Genomic DNA, 13,505 nt, shown 5'->3' with positions numbered 1-13,505 from the left:
TTGTTCACGAAGAGAGAATTAAACAGTTATAGAAATACACACAGAGTCTAAATGGAGATGCTCTCATTCCTACAAACAGATTCAAAAAATGCTGCAGCCAGATTTTTCAAGTCCCTCTTAGCATAATGCCCAAGGCTGTGTTTTGGCCCAGAGGAATTTTTAGGCTGAATTTTTTTTTTCCTCCTGAAAATAGAGTTTAAGCAATGGAAAAACAGAATGAGTCTTAAGGAGAACAGGGGTAAAAGGTGCTGTCTCTCACAGACAGCTGGACGGACACAATAGTTAAGAATGTGGCAGGCACTTGTAAAGTCAGTCAGTAGGAAATAATGACCATTTTCATACATTTGTCATTTCCTTAAGAAATTTCCTAAACTGGCTTTTAAGAAACTTGACTTTTAAAAAAGAATGTATATATGTACATTTATGTATTTAAACACACATCTGATATAAATAGATAGGTGGAGAAATAACACAGAAGAAAAGATTATTGGTTAAAAATAAATAATGAGGGGGTGGGATAGGGAGGGTGGGAGGGAGGGAGATGCAAGAGGGAAGAGATATGGGAACATATGTATATGTATAACTGATTCACTTTGTTATAATGCAGAAACTAACACACCATTGTAAAGCAATTATACTCCAATAAAGATGTTTAAAAAAATTAAATAAGTAAATAAATAATGAGGAAAAAGTGTATTTTGCTCTGTTCTGGCTTAATCGATCAAATATGCTTAAAGCTGTCAAGCATTTTCATGGTCTCAACACTATTAAGAATAACTAGTGTTTCCTAGATGCCAGGCACAGTTTTAAGAACTTTATGTACGTTGACTCATTTATTCCGTGTTACAAATTTGTGAGCTGAGTACTGTTATTGTTGCCATTTTGTAAATCAGGAAACTGAGACTCAGTGACATTGAGACATCACCCGTTGCCTCATACAATAGCTTTTTCATCACTTGTTTCCTAGATTAAGATTCACCTGTTTATTTGCAAGGTATGAATTCACAAAGCAGTGCACCTACCAGTTTTAATCACACATGCCAGAACTAATGCAGCAGACTCTTGTTGATCTACAGTGTCTGTAATTTGACACATTCTGAATTTTAAAATTTTCCAACATGTGGATATCTTGATTTTGAAAGAATGTAACAATTGATAAATGGCATTTTACCCCCATCGCGTGATTTTTGTACAACTGAAATTAAATACTTTAAACATAATTTCCTCCCCAAATACATAAGCAGCTAAGGATCATTACAGCTCATGCATTACCAGCCAACTAGCAAGATAGTACTGCTATATTTTCTTACAAGCTTCCCTTCTCCTAACTCTGTCCTGGGGACTAGGCTACTATGATTTCACCTGGAGCTCACACCATCACTTTGTACCATACATAAAACAGAGTCATGCTTCGATTATTAGAATGCTGTGATTATTAAAGTGGTAATGGTTTTAAAATATCCTTTTATAATAATCCCGTGGCTCAGATTCTTACTATGTTACAGTGCCTTGTAAACTCTGTTCTGTATTCAAATGAGTGCTGCTGGTTTCAAAGATGATCCTTGGAGAAGCTGTAGACCTACTCCAGCGGTGCTACAGGTGATCACAGTGTCTTTGGAATTCTTCATTTTAATTGCCTCTGTAGCAAGCATTAGTTTACTTAGGAAGGTGACCACTCTTCACCCTTGGGATAGATTTGCTTTAAAAATATAATTTCAAAAGAAATTCCCAAGGTCAGTGCCTTAATACAGTACCATTTTATTTGTTACTGTTGTCACAATCAGATGCACGTCAATAGGTCCGGGACCCAGGCTCCTGCCATGTGGTGGCTCTGTTCTCTCCTAGGCTGTCAGAGTTCTCACTGGACCCTCTGCATGCAGCCAGCAGGCGAGAGAAGAGAACAAGAAGGAGGTTTGGGGACCAGGCCCAGAGGTGGCACACGTCATGTCCACCCCCACTGCATGGCCAGAGCTCAGTCTCATGCCTGCACTGAATTGCAGGGGATGTTAGGAAATATTGTCTCGTTGTGGGACTAGAAGGAAAAGGATATGGGGTTCGGCAAGAACATAGCAATGTCTCTGCCATGTTAACTCTAGGGGTGTTCTCTCCCAAAAAGGCATTCCAAAAGTATCTTGAATAATAGCAGCATAATCTTTTTTTTAATTGAAGTATAGTTGATTTACAATATCGTGTTAGTTTCAAGTGTACAGGGATATATATGTGTGTGTGTGTGTGTGTGTGTGTGTGTGTGTGTATATAGAGAGAGAGAGAGAGAGAGAGAGAGAGAGAGGGAGAGATCCATTCTTCTTCAGATTCTCTTCCCTTATAGGTTATTACAAAATATTGTGTATAGTTCCCTGTGCTATACAGTAGGACCTTTTTTACATACAGTAGTGTGTATATGTTAATCCCAACCTCCTAATTTATCCCTCCCCCACCCCTCTTTCCCCTTTGGTAACCATAAGTTTGTTTTCTATGTCTGTGAGTCTCTTTAGACATTTCTCCAAAGAAGACATACAGATGGCCCAAAGGCACATGAAAAGATGTTCAACGTCACTAATTATTAGAGAAATGAAAATAAAAACTACAGTGAGGTGTCACACCTCACACCAGTCAGAATGGCCATCATCAAAAAATCTACAAACAATAAATGCTGCAGAGGGTGTGGAGAAAAGGGAACCCTCCTACACTGTTGGTGGGAATGTAAATTGGTACAACCATTGTGGAAAACACTATGGAGTTTCCTTAAAACAATAAAAATAGAGCTACCACATGATCCTGCAATCCCACTTCTGGGCATATATCAGGAGAAAACTGTAATTCAAAATGATACATACACCCCAATATTCACTGCAGCACTATTTACAATAGCTAAGACATGGACGCAACTTAAATGTCTATCTACAGATGAATGGATAAAAAAGATGTGGTACATATATACAATGGAATATTACTCAGCCATAAAAAGGAATGAAATAATGCCATTTGCAGCAACATGGTTGGGCCTAGAGATTGTCATAGTAATAAGTAAACCAGACAGAGAAAGACAAATATCAGATGATATTGCTTATATGTGGAATCTAAAAAAAAATAGTACAAATAAACTTATTTCCAAAACAGAAAGAGACTCACAGATATAGAATAGCAGCATAATCTGAATAAGTTGCTGAATCACTTACTATAACTGCCTCAGAGGAAGAGTGCTCTTGGAGGCACATTCTTGTAGATTTCTTCTACTGGTTTTATGTTTTATCCACGTTGCATACATGATTCCATTCAGATGACAGTAGCAAAGCAGTTTCAAGACTTGTTGGGTTTTGTCTGCCAAGCCTCTCTTACGGGTTTTTCTGACAAATAGATGGAGAGGCAGAGGCCGGGTCCTGTGATGGGATTGGAGGCCATGCAACAAAACTGCCAACCTTTGGGAGAAGAAAACCTTGGGATGATTTAAAAAGGAAATAAGCCATTTCCTAATGTGGAAGACCAAACTTTAATCTTGAAGGGAGTTTAAATGTTTCATTTTTCTTTTAGGTACTATCTTTTTTTTTTCTCTCTCAAAAAGAATAAAAGGAGATATTTCAGAGATGTCTTTATTTGCAAGAAATAGGTTGCCACCTTTTCTTTCTGCTACTCCCAAGTCTCTTGAGAACCATAGATAAGGTAATTAAGTTAGTCATGGAAATTCTTACTAAAAAGAGGAAACCAAAAAAAAATTTCAAAATAAAACACTGAAATTTACTATTTTTGTTCCAGACGCTCTCTAGAGACACACACATGCACACATGAATCCTCTGACTCCTTCCTTTACCTGCCTCCATTCTGTCCATTTCAGGTTAAATAGCTCTATCACATACTTCCAGACTCTGGCCATTTTCCGGGATGCTCTGAGACTGCAGATAAATAAGTGACCACGCACGATTTTTACATGACATGGCAGGAAGGCAAAAGAGTCAAATCAACATTTTAAACAGGTGTTCGGGAGTGGTTGTACATTCTTAACAAATATACCACACTCTTACCTCTTCTTTTGTGTGGTTTTATTGTTGTTGGGGGGGTGGGGGGTGGGGGGCGGGCTACCACACTGTGTGGCTTACGGGATCTTAGTTCCCCAACCAGGGATCAAACCTATGCCCCCTGCAGTGGAAGCGTGAGGTCCTAACCACTGGACTGCCAGGGCAGTCCCTTTGCCTCTTCTCTTGGCATTGCTCTGACCCTTGGCCTCTTCTAGAGCCCCCATCTTCTCTAGAACTGGCATGGCTGGGCATCGTCTCTGCGTCCCTGGTGTAGGGCATTTTAGTAGCCAGTGGTGAGCATCTTCAAGTTTCTCTCCTGGACCAACACCACACATTGGCTTTTTCCTCCACGGGGAAAATTCTATTTTGACAAAACTGATAAACTGGTTACTGGCTCGAGGATAAGGAATATATCAGTGTTTGTGGTTTGTGTTCTTGACCAGATACTTTCAGGCTCAGAGTGGACTGGTGTATTAGTTTCCTATTGTCACTATAACAATTGACCACAAACGTTGTGGTTATAAAACTACACAGGGGCTTCTCTGGTGGCACAGTGGTTAAGAACCTGCCTGCCAGTGCAGGGGACACAGGTTCGAGCCCTGGTCCTGGAAGATCCCACATGCCACGGAGCAACTAAGCCCCTGCACCACAACTACTGAGCCTGCACTCTAGAGCCCACGAGCTGCAACTACTGAGCCCGCGTGCCACAACTACTGAAGCCCGTGTGCCTAGAGCCTGTGCTCCGCAGCAAGAGAAGCCACCGAAATGAGAAGCCCATGCACCACAACGAAGAGTAGCCCCTGCTCGCTGCAACTAGAGGAAGCCCACGCGTAGCAACAGAGACCCAATGCAGCCAAAAATAAATTAACTAATTTTTAAAAAATGACACACACAAATTTATTTTCTTACAGCTCTGGGGCTTACAAGTCCGAAATCAGTCTCACTGGGCTAAAATCAAGGTGTCAACAGGGTTAGTTCCCTCTGGAGGCTCTGAGGAGAGAATCTGTTTACTTGCATTTTTCAGCTTCTAGTGGCCACCTGCATTCCTTGGCTTTTGACTCCTTCTTCCAGCTTCTCAGCAAGTCGCTCCAGATTCTTCTTCAATCGTCATATCATCCCTTCTCCTCTTCTGTAGTTAAATCTCCCGTTCCCTTCCTCCTGTAAGGAACCCTATGATTACATTAGGCTACCAGATAATCCAGTATAATCTTCTCATTTCAAGGTCCTTACTTTTTTTAAATTTATTTTATTTTAATTTTATTGAATTATAGTTGATTTACCATGTGTTAAATTTCTTCTGTACAGTGAAGTGACTCAGTTATATATATATTCTTTTTCATAATCTTTTCCATTATGTTTTATCACAGGATATTGAATATAGTTCCCTGTGCTATACAGTAGGACCTTGTTGTTTATCCATTCTATATATAATAGTTTACATCTGCTAATCCCAAACTCCCAATCCATCCCTCCCCCACCCCTCCCTCTTGGCAACCACAAGTCTGTTCTCTAGGCCAGTGATTCTGTTTCTGTTTCATAGATATGTTTATTTGTGTCGTATTTTAGATTCCACATATAAGGGCTATCATATTGTGTTTGTCTTTTTCTCTCTGACTTATTTCGCTAGGTCCATCCATGTTGCTTTAAATGGCATTATTTTGTTCTTTTTATGGCTGAGTAATATTCCATTGTGTACATGTACCACATCTTCTTTATCCATTCATCTGTTGATGGACATTTAGGTTGCTTCCATGTCTTGGCTATTGTGAATAGTGCTGCTGTGAACATAGGGGTACATGTATCAAGATCCTTTCTTTTAATTGCATCCACAAAATCCCTTTTGCCATATAAGATACTATTTCCAGGTTCCAGGGATTAGGACATAGATACCTTTGGGGGACATTGTTCAGTCCACCATCGCTGGCTCAATGCAGCCATTCTACAGAGGCCTAAGTCCATGCCTTCTATGGTCTGAATGGTTGTATTCCCCTCAAGTCCACATGTTGGAATTCTAACCCCTGAAGTAATGGCATTAGGAGGTGCAGCCTTTGGGAGGTGATCAGGATGAGAGGGCAGAGCCCTCATGGTTGGGATTAGCACCCTTATAACAGAGACCCCAGAGATGTAGCTTGCTGCTTCTACCCTGTGAGGATACTGCAAGAAGGCACAGGCTATGTACCAGGAAGATGAGGACTCTCCCCAGGACAGGACTGTTGATCAAGGCTGGCACCTTGCTCTAGACTTCCCAGACCTCCAGAACTGTGAGAAATAAATTTCTATTGTCCATTAACTACCAGAATATGGTATATTGTTTCAACTGCCCAAACTGACTAAGGTAATGTCCTCTTCACGGTAACGCAAGACTGTAAGTCACCGACACTCCTACTTCTCCAGACTTCCTTCGTTGGTCCCCCAGCTCAAAAATGTCAAACTCTCCTCATTCTCTTCCATCCTCCTCCCCGTTCCACTTTTCTCAGTACATGTTCTTGTGCATGCCTCTTTGCGGAGCTAGTTTCGTGTGTATAAGTATCTTGGTTACTTCTTTTTTTCAAAAGGTTGAATATTTTAAGTAGCAAATGTAAGTTTATTGACAAAGTCCCTTCCAAGGGAGGGAATAAAAATAGATAAGAATATTAAAAGTACTGAATTTAAGAATTTAAGGAAATGCATGAGAAGCAAAGAAGAGAAGGAAGTTCTCTAAATATGAGTAGAGGACAAGAGTCCAAGGCCTATGAGTGCTCAGGACTCAGACTTGATCCTGACAGAGACCACCGGAGGTGAGAGTCCTTCCAAGAGAAATGGCTACAGGGTGCCATGGGGAGGCTAGACCCTGTGTTCAGGGACAGAGGCCAAGAAAGCCAGACATACAGGTCAATCTAGGCTCGGACCTTGGCCATAGATCAGCAGAACCTGTGTGGACTGACTCTACCGCCATTGGTTGTTTGGTTGGTTGGTTGATTGGTTGGTTGGTTTATGTACCTATTTCTCTTTTTTAATTATCAAGGTGTAATTCACAAAACATACATGTACCCTATTAAGTTGTACAATTCAGTGGTTCTTGATATATTCACAGAGTTGCTTCACCATCATCACTATCTAATTCCAGAACGTTTTCATCTCTCTAAGAAGAAACATCATGCCCTTTAAGAGTTGTTCCCTAGTCCTCCTCCTCCCAGCCCCTGGCAACCACTAATCCACTCTCTGTCTAAGGATTTGCATATTCTGGACATTTCATATAAATGGAATTTTATAATATATAGCCTTTTTTTTTTAAACATCTTTATTGGGGTATAATTGCTTTACAATGGTGTGTTAGTTTCTGCTTTATAACAAAGTGAATCAGTTATACATATACATATGTTCCCATATCTCTTCCCTCTTGCATCTCCCTCCCTCCCACCCTCCCTATCCCACCCCTCCAGGCGGTCACAAATCACCGAGCCGATATCCCTGTGCCATGTAGCTGCTTCCCACTAGCTATCTACCTTACGTTTATTAGTGTATATATGTCCATGCCTCTCTCTCGCCCTGTCACAGCTCACCCTTCCCCCTCCCCATATCCTCAAGTCCGTTCTCCAGTAGGTCTATGTCTTTATTCCTGTCTTACCCCTAGGTTCTTCATGACATTTTTTTTTCTTAAATTCCATATATATGTGTTAGCATACGGTATTTGTTTTTCTCTTTCTGACTTACTTCACTCTGTATGACAGACTCTAGGTCTATCCACCTCATTACAAATAGCTCAATTTCGTTTCTTTTTATGGCTGAGTAATATTCCATTGTATATATGTGCCACATCTTCTTTATCCATTCATCCGATGATGGGCACTTAGGTTGTTTCCATCTCTGGGCTATTGTAAATAGAGCTGCAATGAACATTTTGGTACATGACTCTCTTTGAATTTTGGTTTTCTCAGGGTGTATGCCCAGTAGTGGGATTGCTGGGTCATATGGTAGTTCTATTTGTAGTTTTTTAAGGAACCTCCATACTGTTCTCCATAGTGGCTGAACCAATTCACATTCCCACCAGCAGTGCAAGAGTGTTCTCTTTTCTCCACACCCTCTCCAGCATTTATTGTTTCTAGATTTTTTGATGATGGCCATTCTGACTGGTGTGAGATGATATCTCATTGTAGATTTGATTTGCATTTCTCTAATGATTAATGATGTTGAGCATTCTTTCATGTGTTTGTTGGCAGTCTGTATATCTTCTTTGGAGAAATGTCTATTTAGATCTTCTGCCCATTTTTGGATTGGGTTGTTTGTTTTTTTGTTATTGAGCTGCTTGTAAATTTTGGAAATTAATCCTTCGTCAGTTGCTTCATTTGGAAATATTTTCTCCCATTCTGAGGGTTGTCTTTTGGTCTTGTTTATGGTTTCCTTTGCTGTGCAAAAGAATATGTAGCCTTTTATGTCTGACTTCTTCCCCTTAGCACAATATTTTCCAGATTCCTCTGTGTTGTAGCATGTATCAGTACTTCATTCCTTTTTACGACCAAAAAATATTCCGTTGTATGGAGAGGCCACTTATTGTTTATCCATTCATCAATTGATAGAGTCTTGGATTGTTTCCACTTTTTGGCTGTTGTAAACAATGCTGCTATGAATATTTGGGCACAAATTTTTACTTAGACGTATATTTTCAGTTCTCTTGTGCATATACCCAGGAGTGGAATTCCCAGGTCATATGTTAGCTCTGCTTGGCATTTTGAGGAACTGTCAAACTGTTTTCCAAAGTGGCTGCACCAGTTGATGTTCTTGCCAGAAATGTTGAAGGGTTCCAATTTCTACACATCCTCTACAACACTTGTTATAGTTATTCTCATAACCCACCCCGAAGTTTTGATTGCATGATACCCCAGGTACTTTGTATAACCCGGGAAGAGGGAGAAAACCCTAACAACAATAGACTGAATTCCCTTATATCAGGATGTATAGGGATTTAGAGTCGAATCAAATCTAAAGAAATTAAACATTCTTCCACACCTATAAAAATGTAAATATTTGTTTATTTGGTCTGTTCTTTTCTCTGAAGTATCATGAGTCTAATATGGTGCTTCCCAACTTTTTTCCACATTATGCTACACATGGGTTGATAACATTTGCATGATAGAAATAAAAACAAAAATAAACAAGTGGAACCTAATCAAACTTACAAGCTTTTGAACAGCAAAGGAAACCATAAAAAAATGAAAAGACAACCTATGGAATGGGAGAAAATATTTGCAAATGATGCAACAGGCAAGGGCTTAATCTCTAAAATATACAAACAGCTCATACAGCTCAATAACAACAACAAAAATAACCCAATCGAAACATGGGCAGAAGACCTAAATAGACATTTCTCCAAGAAGGCGTACAGATGGACAAAAGGCACATGAAAAGATTCTAAACATCACTAATTATTAGAGAAATGCAAATCAGAACTACAATGAGGTACCACCTCACACCGGTCAGAATGACGATCATTTAAAAGTCTATAAATAACAAATGCTGGAGAGGATGTGGAGAAAAGGGAAACCTCCTACACTGTTGGTGGGAATGTAAGTTGGTACAATCACTATGGAGAACAGTATGAGGTTCCTCAGAAAACTAAAAATAGTACTACCACATGACCCAGCAGTCCCACTGCTGGGCATATACCCTGAGAAAACCATAATTCAAAAAAGATACATGCACCCCAATGTTCATTGCAGCAGTATTTACAATAGCCAAGACATGGAAACAATCTGAATGTCCAGTGACAGAAGAATGGACAAAGAAGATGTGGTACATATATACAATATATACATACAATATATATATACAATGGAAAACTATCAGCCATAAAGAAGAATGAAATAATGCCATTTGAAGCAACATGGATGCAACTAGAGATTATCATACTAAGTGAAGTAAGTCAGAAAGAGAAAGACAAACACCATATGATATCACTTATGTGTGGAATTTAAAATATGACACAAATGAAGCTATCTACAAAATAGAAACAGACTCACAGACATAGAGGTCAGACTTGTGGTTACCAGGGAAGAAGCGGGGAGGGTGAGGGATGGACTGGGAGTTTGGGATTAGCAGATGCAAACTATTATATATAGGATGGATAAACAACAAGGTCCTATTGTATAGCACAGGGAACTATATTCAATATCCTTGGATTAACCATAATGGAAAAGCATATAAGAAAGAAGAATGTCTCTATGTGGATAACTGAGTCACTTTGCTGTACAGCAGAGATTGGCACAACATTGTAAATCAACTCTACTTCAGTAAATCAAAAATAATAATAATAATAACATTTACATGGCCCATGGTAGCAAGCAAAGGAGTCTGCTAATGGATGGAATGCATTGAGTCAGGGGCTCTGTTCCACATCCCCTACCATCAGGCCCTGCCAAGCCACCAGAGCCTGAGGAGAATCAAAGATACAGGCATATTTCTAACCCATTTTTAGAAAACTAACTGGAAAGCTTTATTCTACTGAATATAGCTGTGATGTTTCTTTTGACCTCAAGAGGTAAAGGTAGCCTGAAATGAAAAGAATATTAGACAGGATAAGACCTGAGCTATGGTAACTTGTCTAGCCATGGAGCTTTTTCTCAAGGAAGCTAACAGCATGACAACTGTGTCCAAAAATGGGCACTGATCCTTCTCCAAGAGGATCCAGTGTGAATGGAGTATGGACCAAGCTACAGTGACTGCAGACAGAGCTAGATCACGGTTATGCAGTGATAGTTTCAGATTGTCTGTCCTTATTGACATGAGCACAATGCTAGCACCCAGACGCAAGGGGACAAGATCCAGCCATTGAGGAGGGGGCAGTTGGCATGAGCTAGGTAGAGAATCTGGACCTCAGCCAGAGGGTGCTGGGGAGTGGAGGGGGAGTTGATCAGTGACAGGGATCCTGTCTCAACTGAGAAACTGATGAGAATGAGGGCTTACCTCCTGTAGCTCAGTGGCAATTGAACTGCAAGATTCATTCAAGACCCTGCTTGCCATCACAAGAAGCACCATAGGTGCCTTGACCTGCTTCATGTAAGACTGGAGGCCAACCTTAGTGCCAGAACCTGAGCTGATGTAGAGTGGACACTGGTAACTCCTGTGTACAGTGCCCAGATGTCCTGTAGCAGCTCTGACAGTCTCCATTCCTTATTAAGGTGGAAACCATGTGACCATTTCATTTTTTAGGCAACCCAAATAATTCAGTGTGCCTTAAAAATTCTTGCTCTTTTGTTGTCTTGATTTTGTAAATTTGTTCAGAATACATTTATAGCTAGGCCTCACTTTCTACAGTAGATAAACCCCCTAAAAGTTATAAACATGTTATAACATTTAAATATTAATTAATATTAAATACATATTATTTACATTCACTACTTTGGGGACTCTATTATGATCTCTGTTATATGAATTTTCAGGGTTTTTTTGAAAGAATAAATATGCAATGAATTTATTTTCATACGACAATGTATATGCATACAGACTGAGTATGATTATGGCAAGGTAACTATGCCTTTATTTAAAATCTCCATATTATTATAAACAGCAAGGGTCCAGGGACCTCAAAGGTGTCTCTTGCTTTAGCACTTTTCCAGCACTGTGCCATTCATGAAATCTTACTTGGTAACATTATATCCATCTTAATCTCAACATGCAAGTTGACGTTATATCAATAGTCATTTATCACATTCAGCTGAAAACTAGCCACATCTTTCAGAAAGGGAAGAGTTAAGTACTGGGCTAGTAAGATTCTTCTGGGGTCTAAGATCAAGATATACAATTTGAGTTTTTGTTGTATGAAAGAGTGAACAAAAATATAAAACAGTGGAACGGTTAAAGACTCAGGACTCACAAAAATTGGAATGCTGTTCTTAACACTAAAGATAACCTTATTTCTGTGAAAAATGTCATGACTATTTTAATAGGAATTGCATTAAATCTGTATACTGCTTTGGGATAGTATGGACATTTTAACAATATTAATTCTTCCAATCCATCAGCATGGGATATCTTTCCATTTATTTGTATCATCTTCGATTTCCTTCATCAATGTCCTGTAGTTTTCAGAGTATAGGTCTTTCTCCTCCTTGGTTAAATTTATTCCAAGTATTTTATTCTTTTTGATTCAATTGTAAATGAGATTGTTTTCTTAATTTCTGTTTCTAACAGTTCATTATTAGTATATAGGAATGCAACAGATTTCTGTATGTTCATCTTGTATCCTGAAACTTTGCTGAATTCATTTATTAGTTCTATTAATTCTTCTGTTGGAGTCTTTAGAGTTTTCTACATGTAGTATCATGTCATCTGCAAATAGCTTTACTTCTCCCTTCTAATTTGGATGCCTTTTATTTTTTTCTTGCCTAATTGCTGTGGCTAGGATTTTCAATACTATGTTGAATAGAAGTAGCAAGACCGGGCATCCTTGTCCTGTTCCTGATTTTAGAAGAAAAGGTTTCAGCTTTTCACCATTGAGTATGATATTTGCTGTGGATTTGTCATATGTGGCATTTATTATGTTGAGGTATGCTGAAGAAATAATTCTAAAATTTGTTCAGAACCACAAAAACCCCGAATACCCAAAGCAATCTTGAGAAAAAAGAACAAAGCTGGACATATCATACTCCCTGACTTCAGACTATACTACAACTACAGTAATGAAAACAGAATGTACTGGCACAAAAACAGACACATGGATCAATGGAACAGAATAGAGAGCCCAGGAATAACCCCCCATGCATATAGTCAACTAATCTACAAGGTTAAGGAGGCAAGAATATACAATGGAGAAAAGACAGTCTGTTCAATAAGTGGTGTTGGAAAAACTGGACAGCTACATGTAAAAGAATAAAACTAGAACATTTTCTCACACCATATACAAAGATAAACTCTAAATGGATTAAAGAGCTCTATGTAATACTGAAACCATGAAATGCCTAGAAGAAAACATAGACAGTACTCTCTTTGATATTGGTCTTAGCAATATTTTTTTTTTTGGATATGTCTCCTCAGGCAAAGGAAACAAAAGTAAAAATAAACAAATGGGACCTAATCAAACTTAAAAGATTTTTCACAGCAAAGGAAACCATCAACAAAAATGAAAAGTCAATCTACTGAATGCAGAAGATTTTTGCAAACCAGGGGTTGATAACCAAATATATAGAGAACTCAATAGCAAGAAACAAACAATATTATTAAAAAATAGGCAGAGGACCTGAATAGGCATTTTCCCAAAGGAAACATACAGATAATCAACAGGCCCATGAAAATATGCTCAACACCACTAATCATCAGGGAAATGCAAATCAAAACCACAATGAGATCACCTCGCACCTATAAGAATGGTTATCATCAAAAAGATAAGAAATAATAAGTGTTGGTGAGGAGAAAAGGAACCCTTGTACCCTGTTGGTGGGGATGTAAATTGGTGCAGCCACTATGGCAAAGAGTGTGGAGGTTCCTCAGAAAAATTAAAAATAGAACTATTATATGACC

The 13,505-nt window shown here is 39.0% G+C and overlaps 1 protein-coding gene across 16 annotated transcripts in view; it reads left to right on the top strand.

Moving 5' to 3' along the window:
- Positions 1 to 13,505, top strand: part of RARB (retinoic acid receptor beta) — a 1,070,304-nt gene that overhangs the window by 608,954 nt on the left and 447,845 nt on the right. The gene's annotated exons all lie outside the window — the stretch shown is intronic.

Source organism: Stenella coeruleoalba, assembly GCF_951394435.1.
Source record: "Stenella coeruleoalba genome assembly, chromosome: 5".
Classification (NCBI taxonomy): Eukaryota; Metazoa; Chordata; class Mammalia; order Artiodactyla; family Delphinidae; genus Stenella; species Stenella coeruleoalba.
Note: the sequence above shows the minus strand (reverse complement) of the source record. Positions and strands in the feature narration are given on the sequence as shown.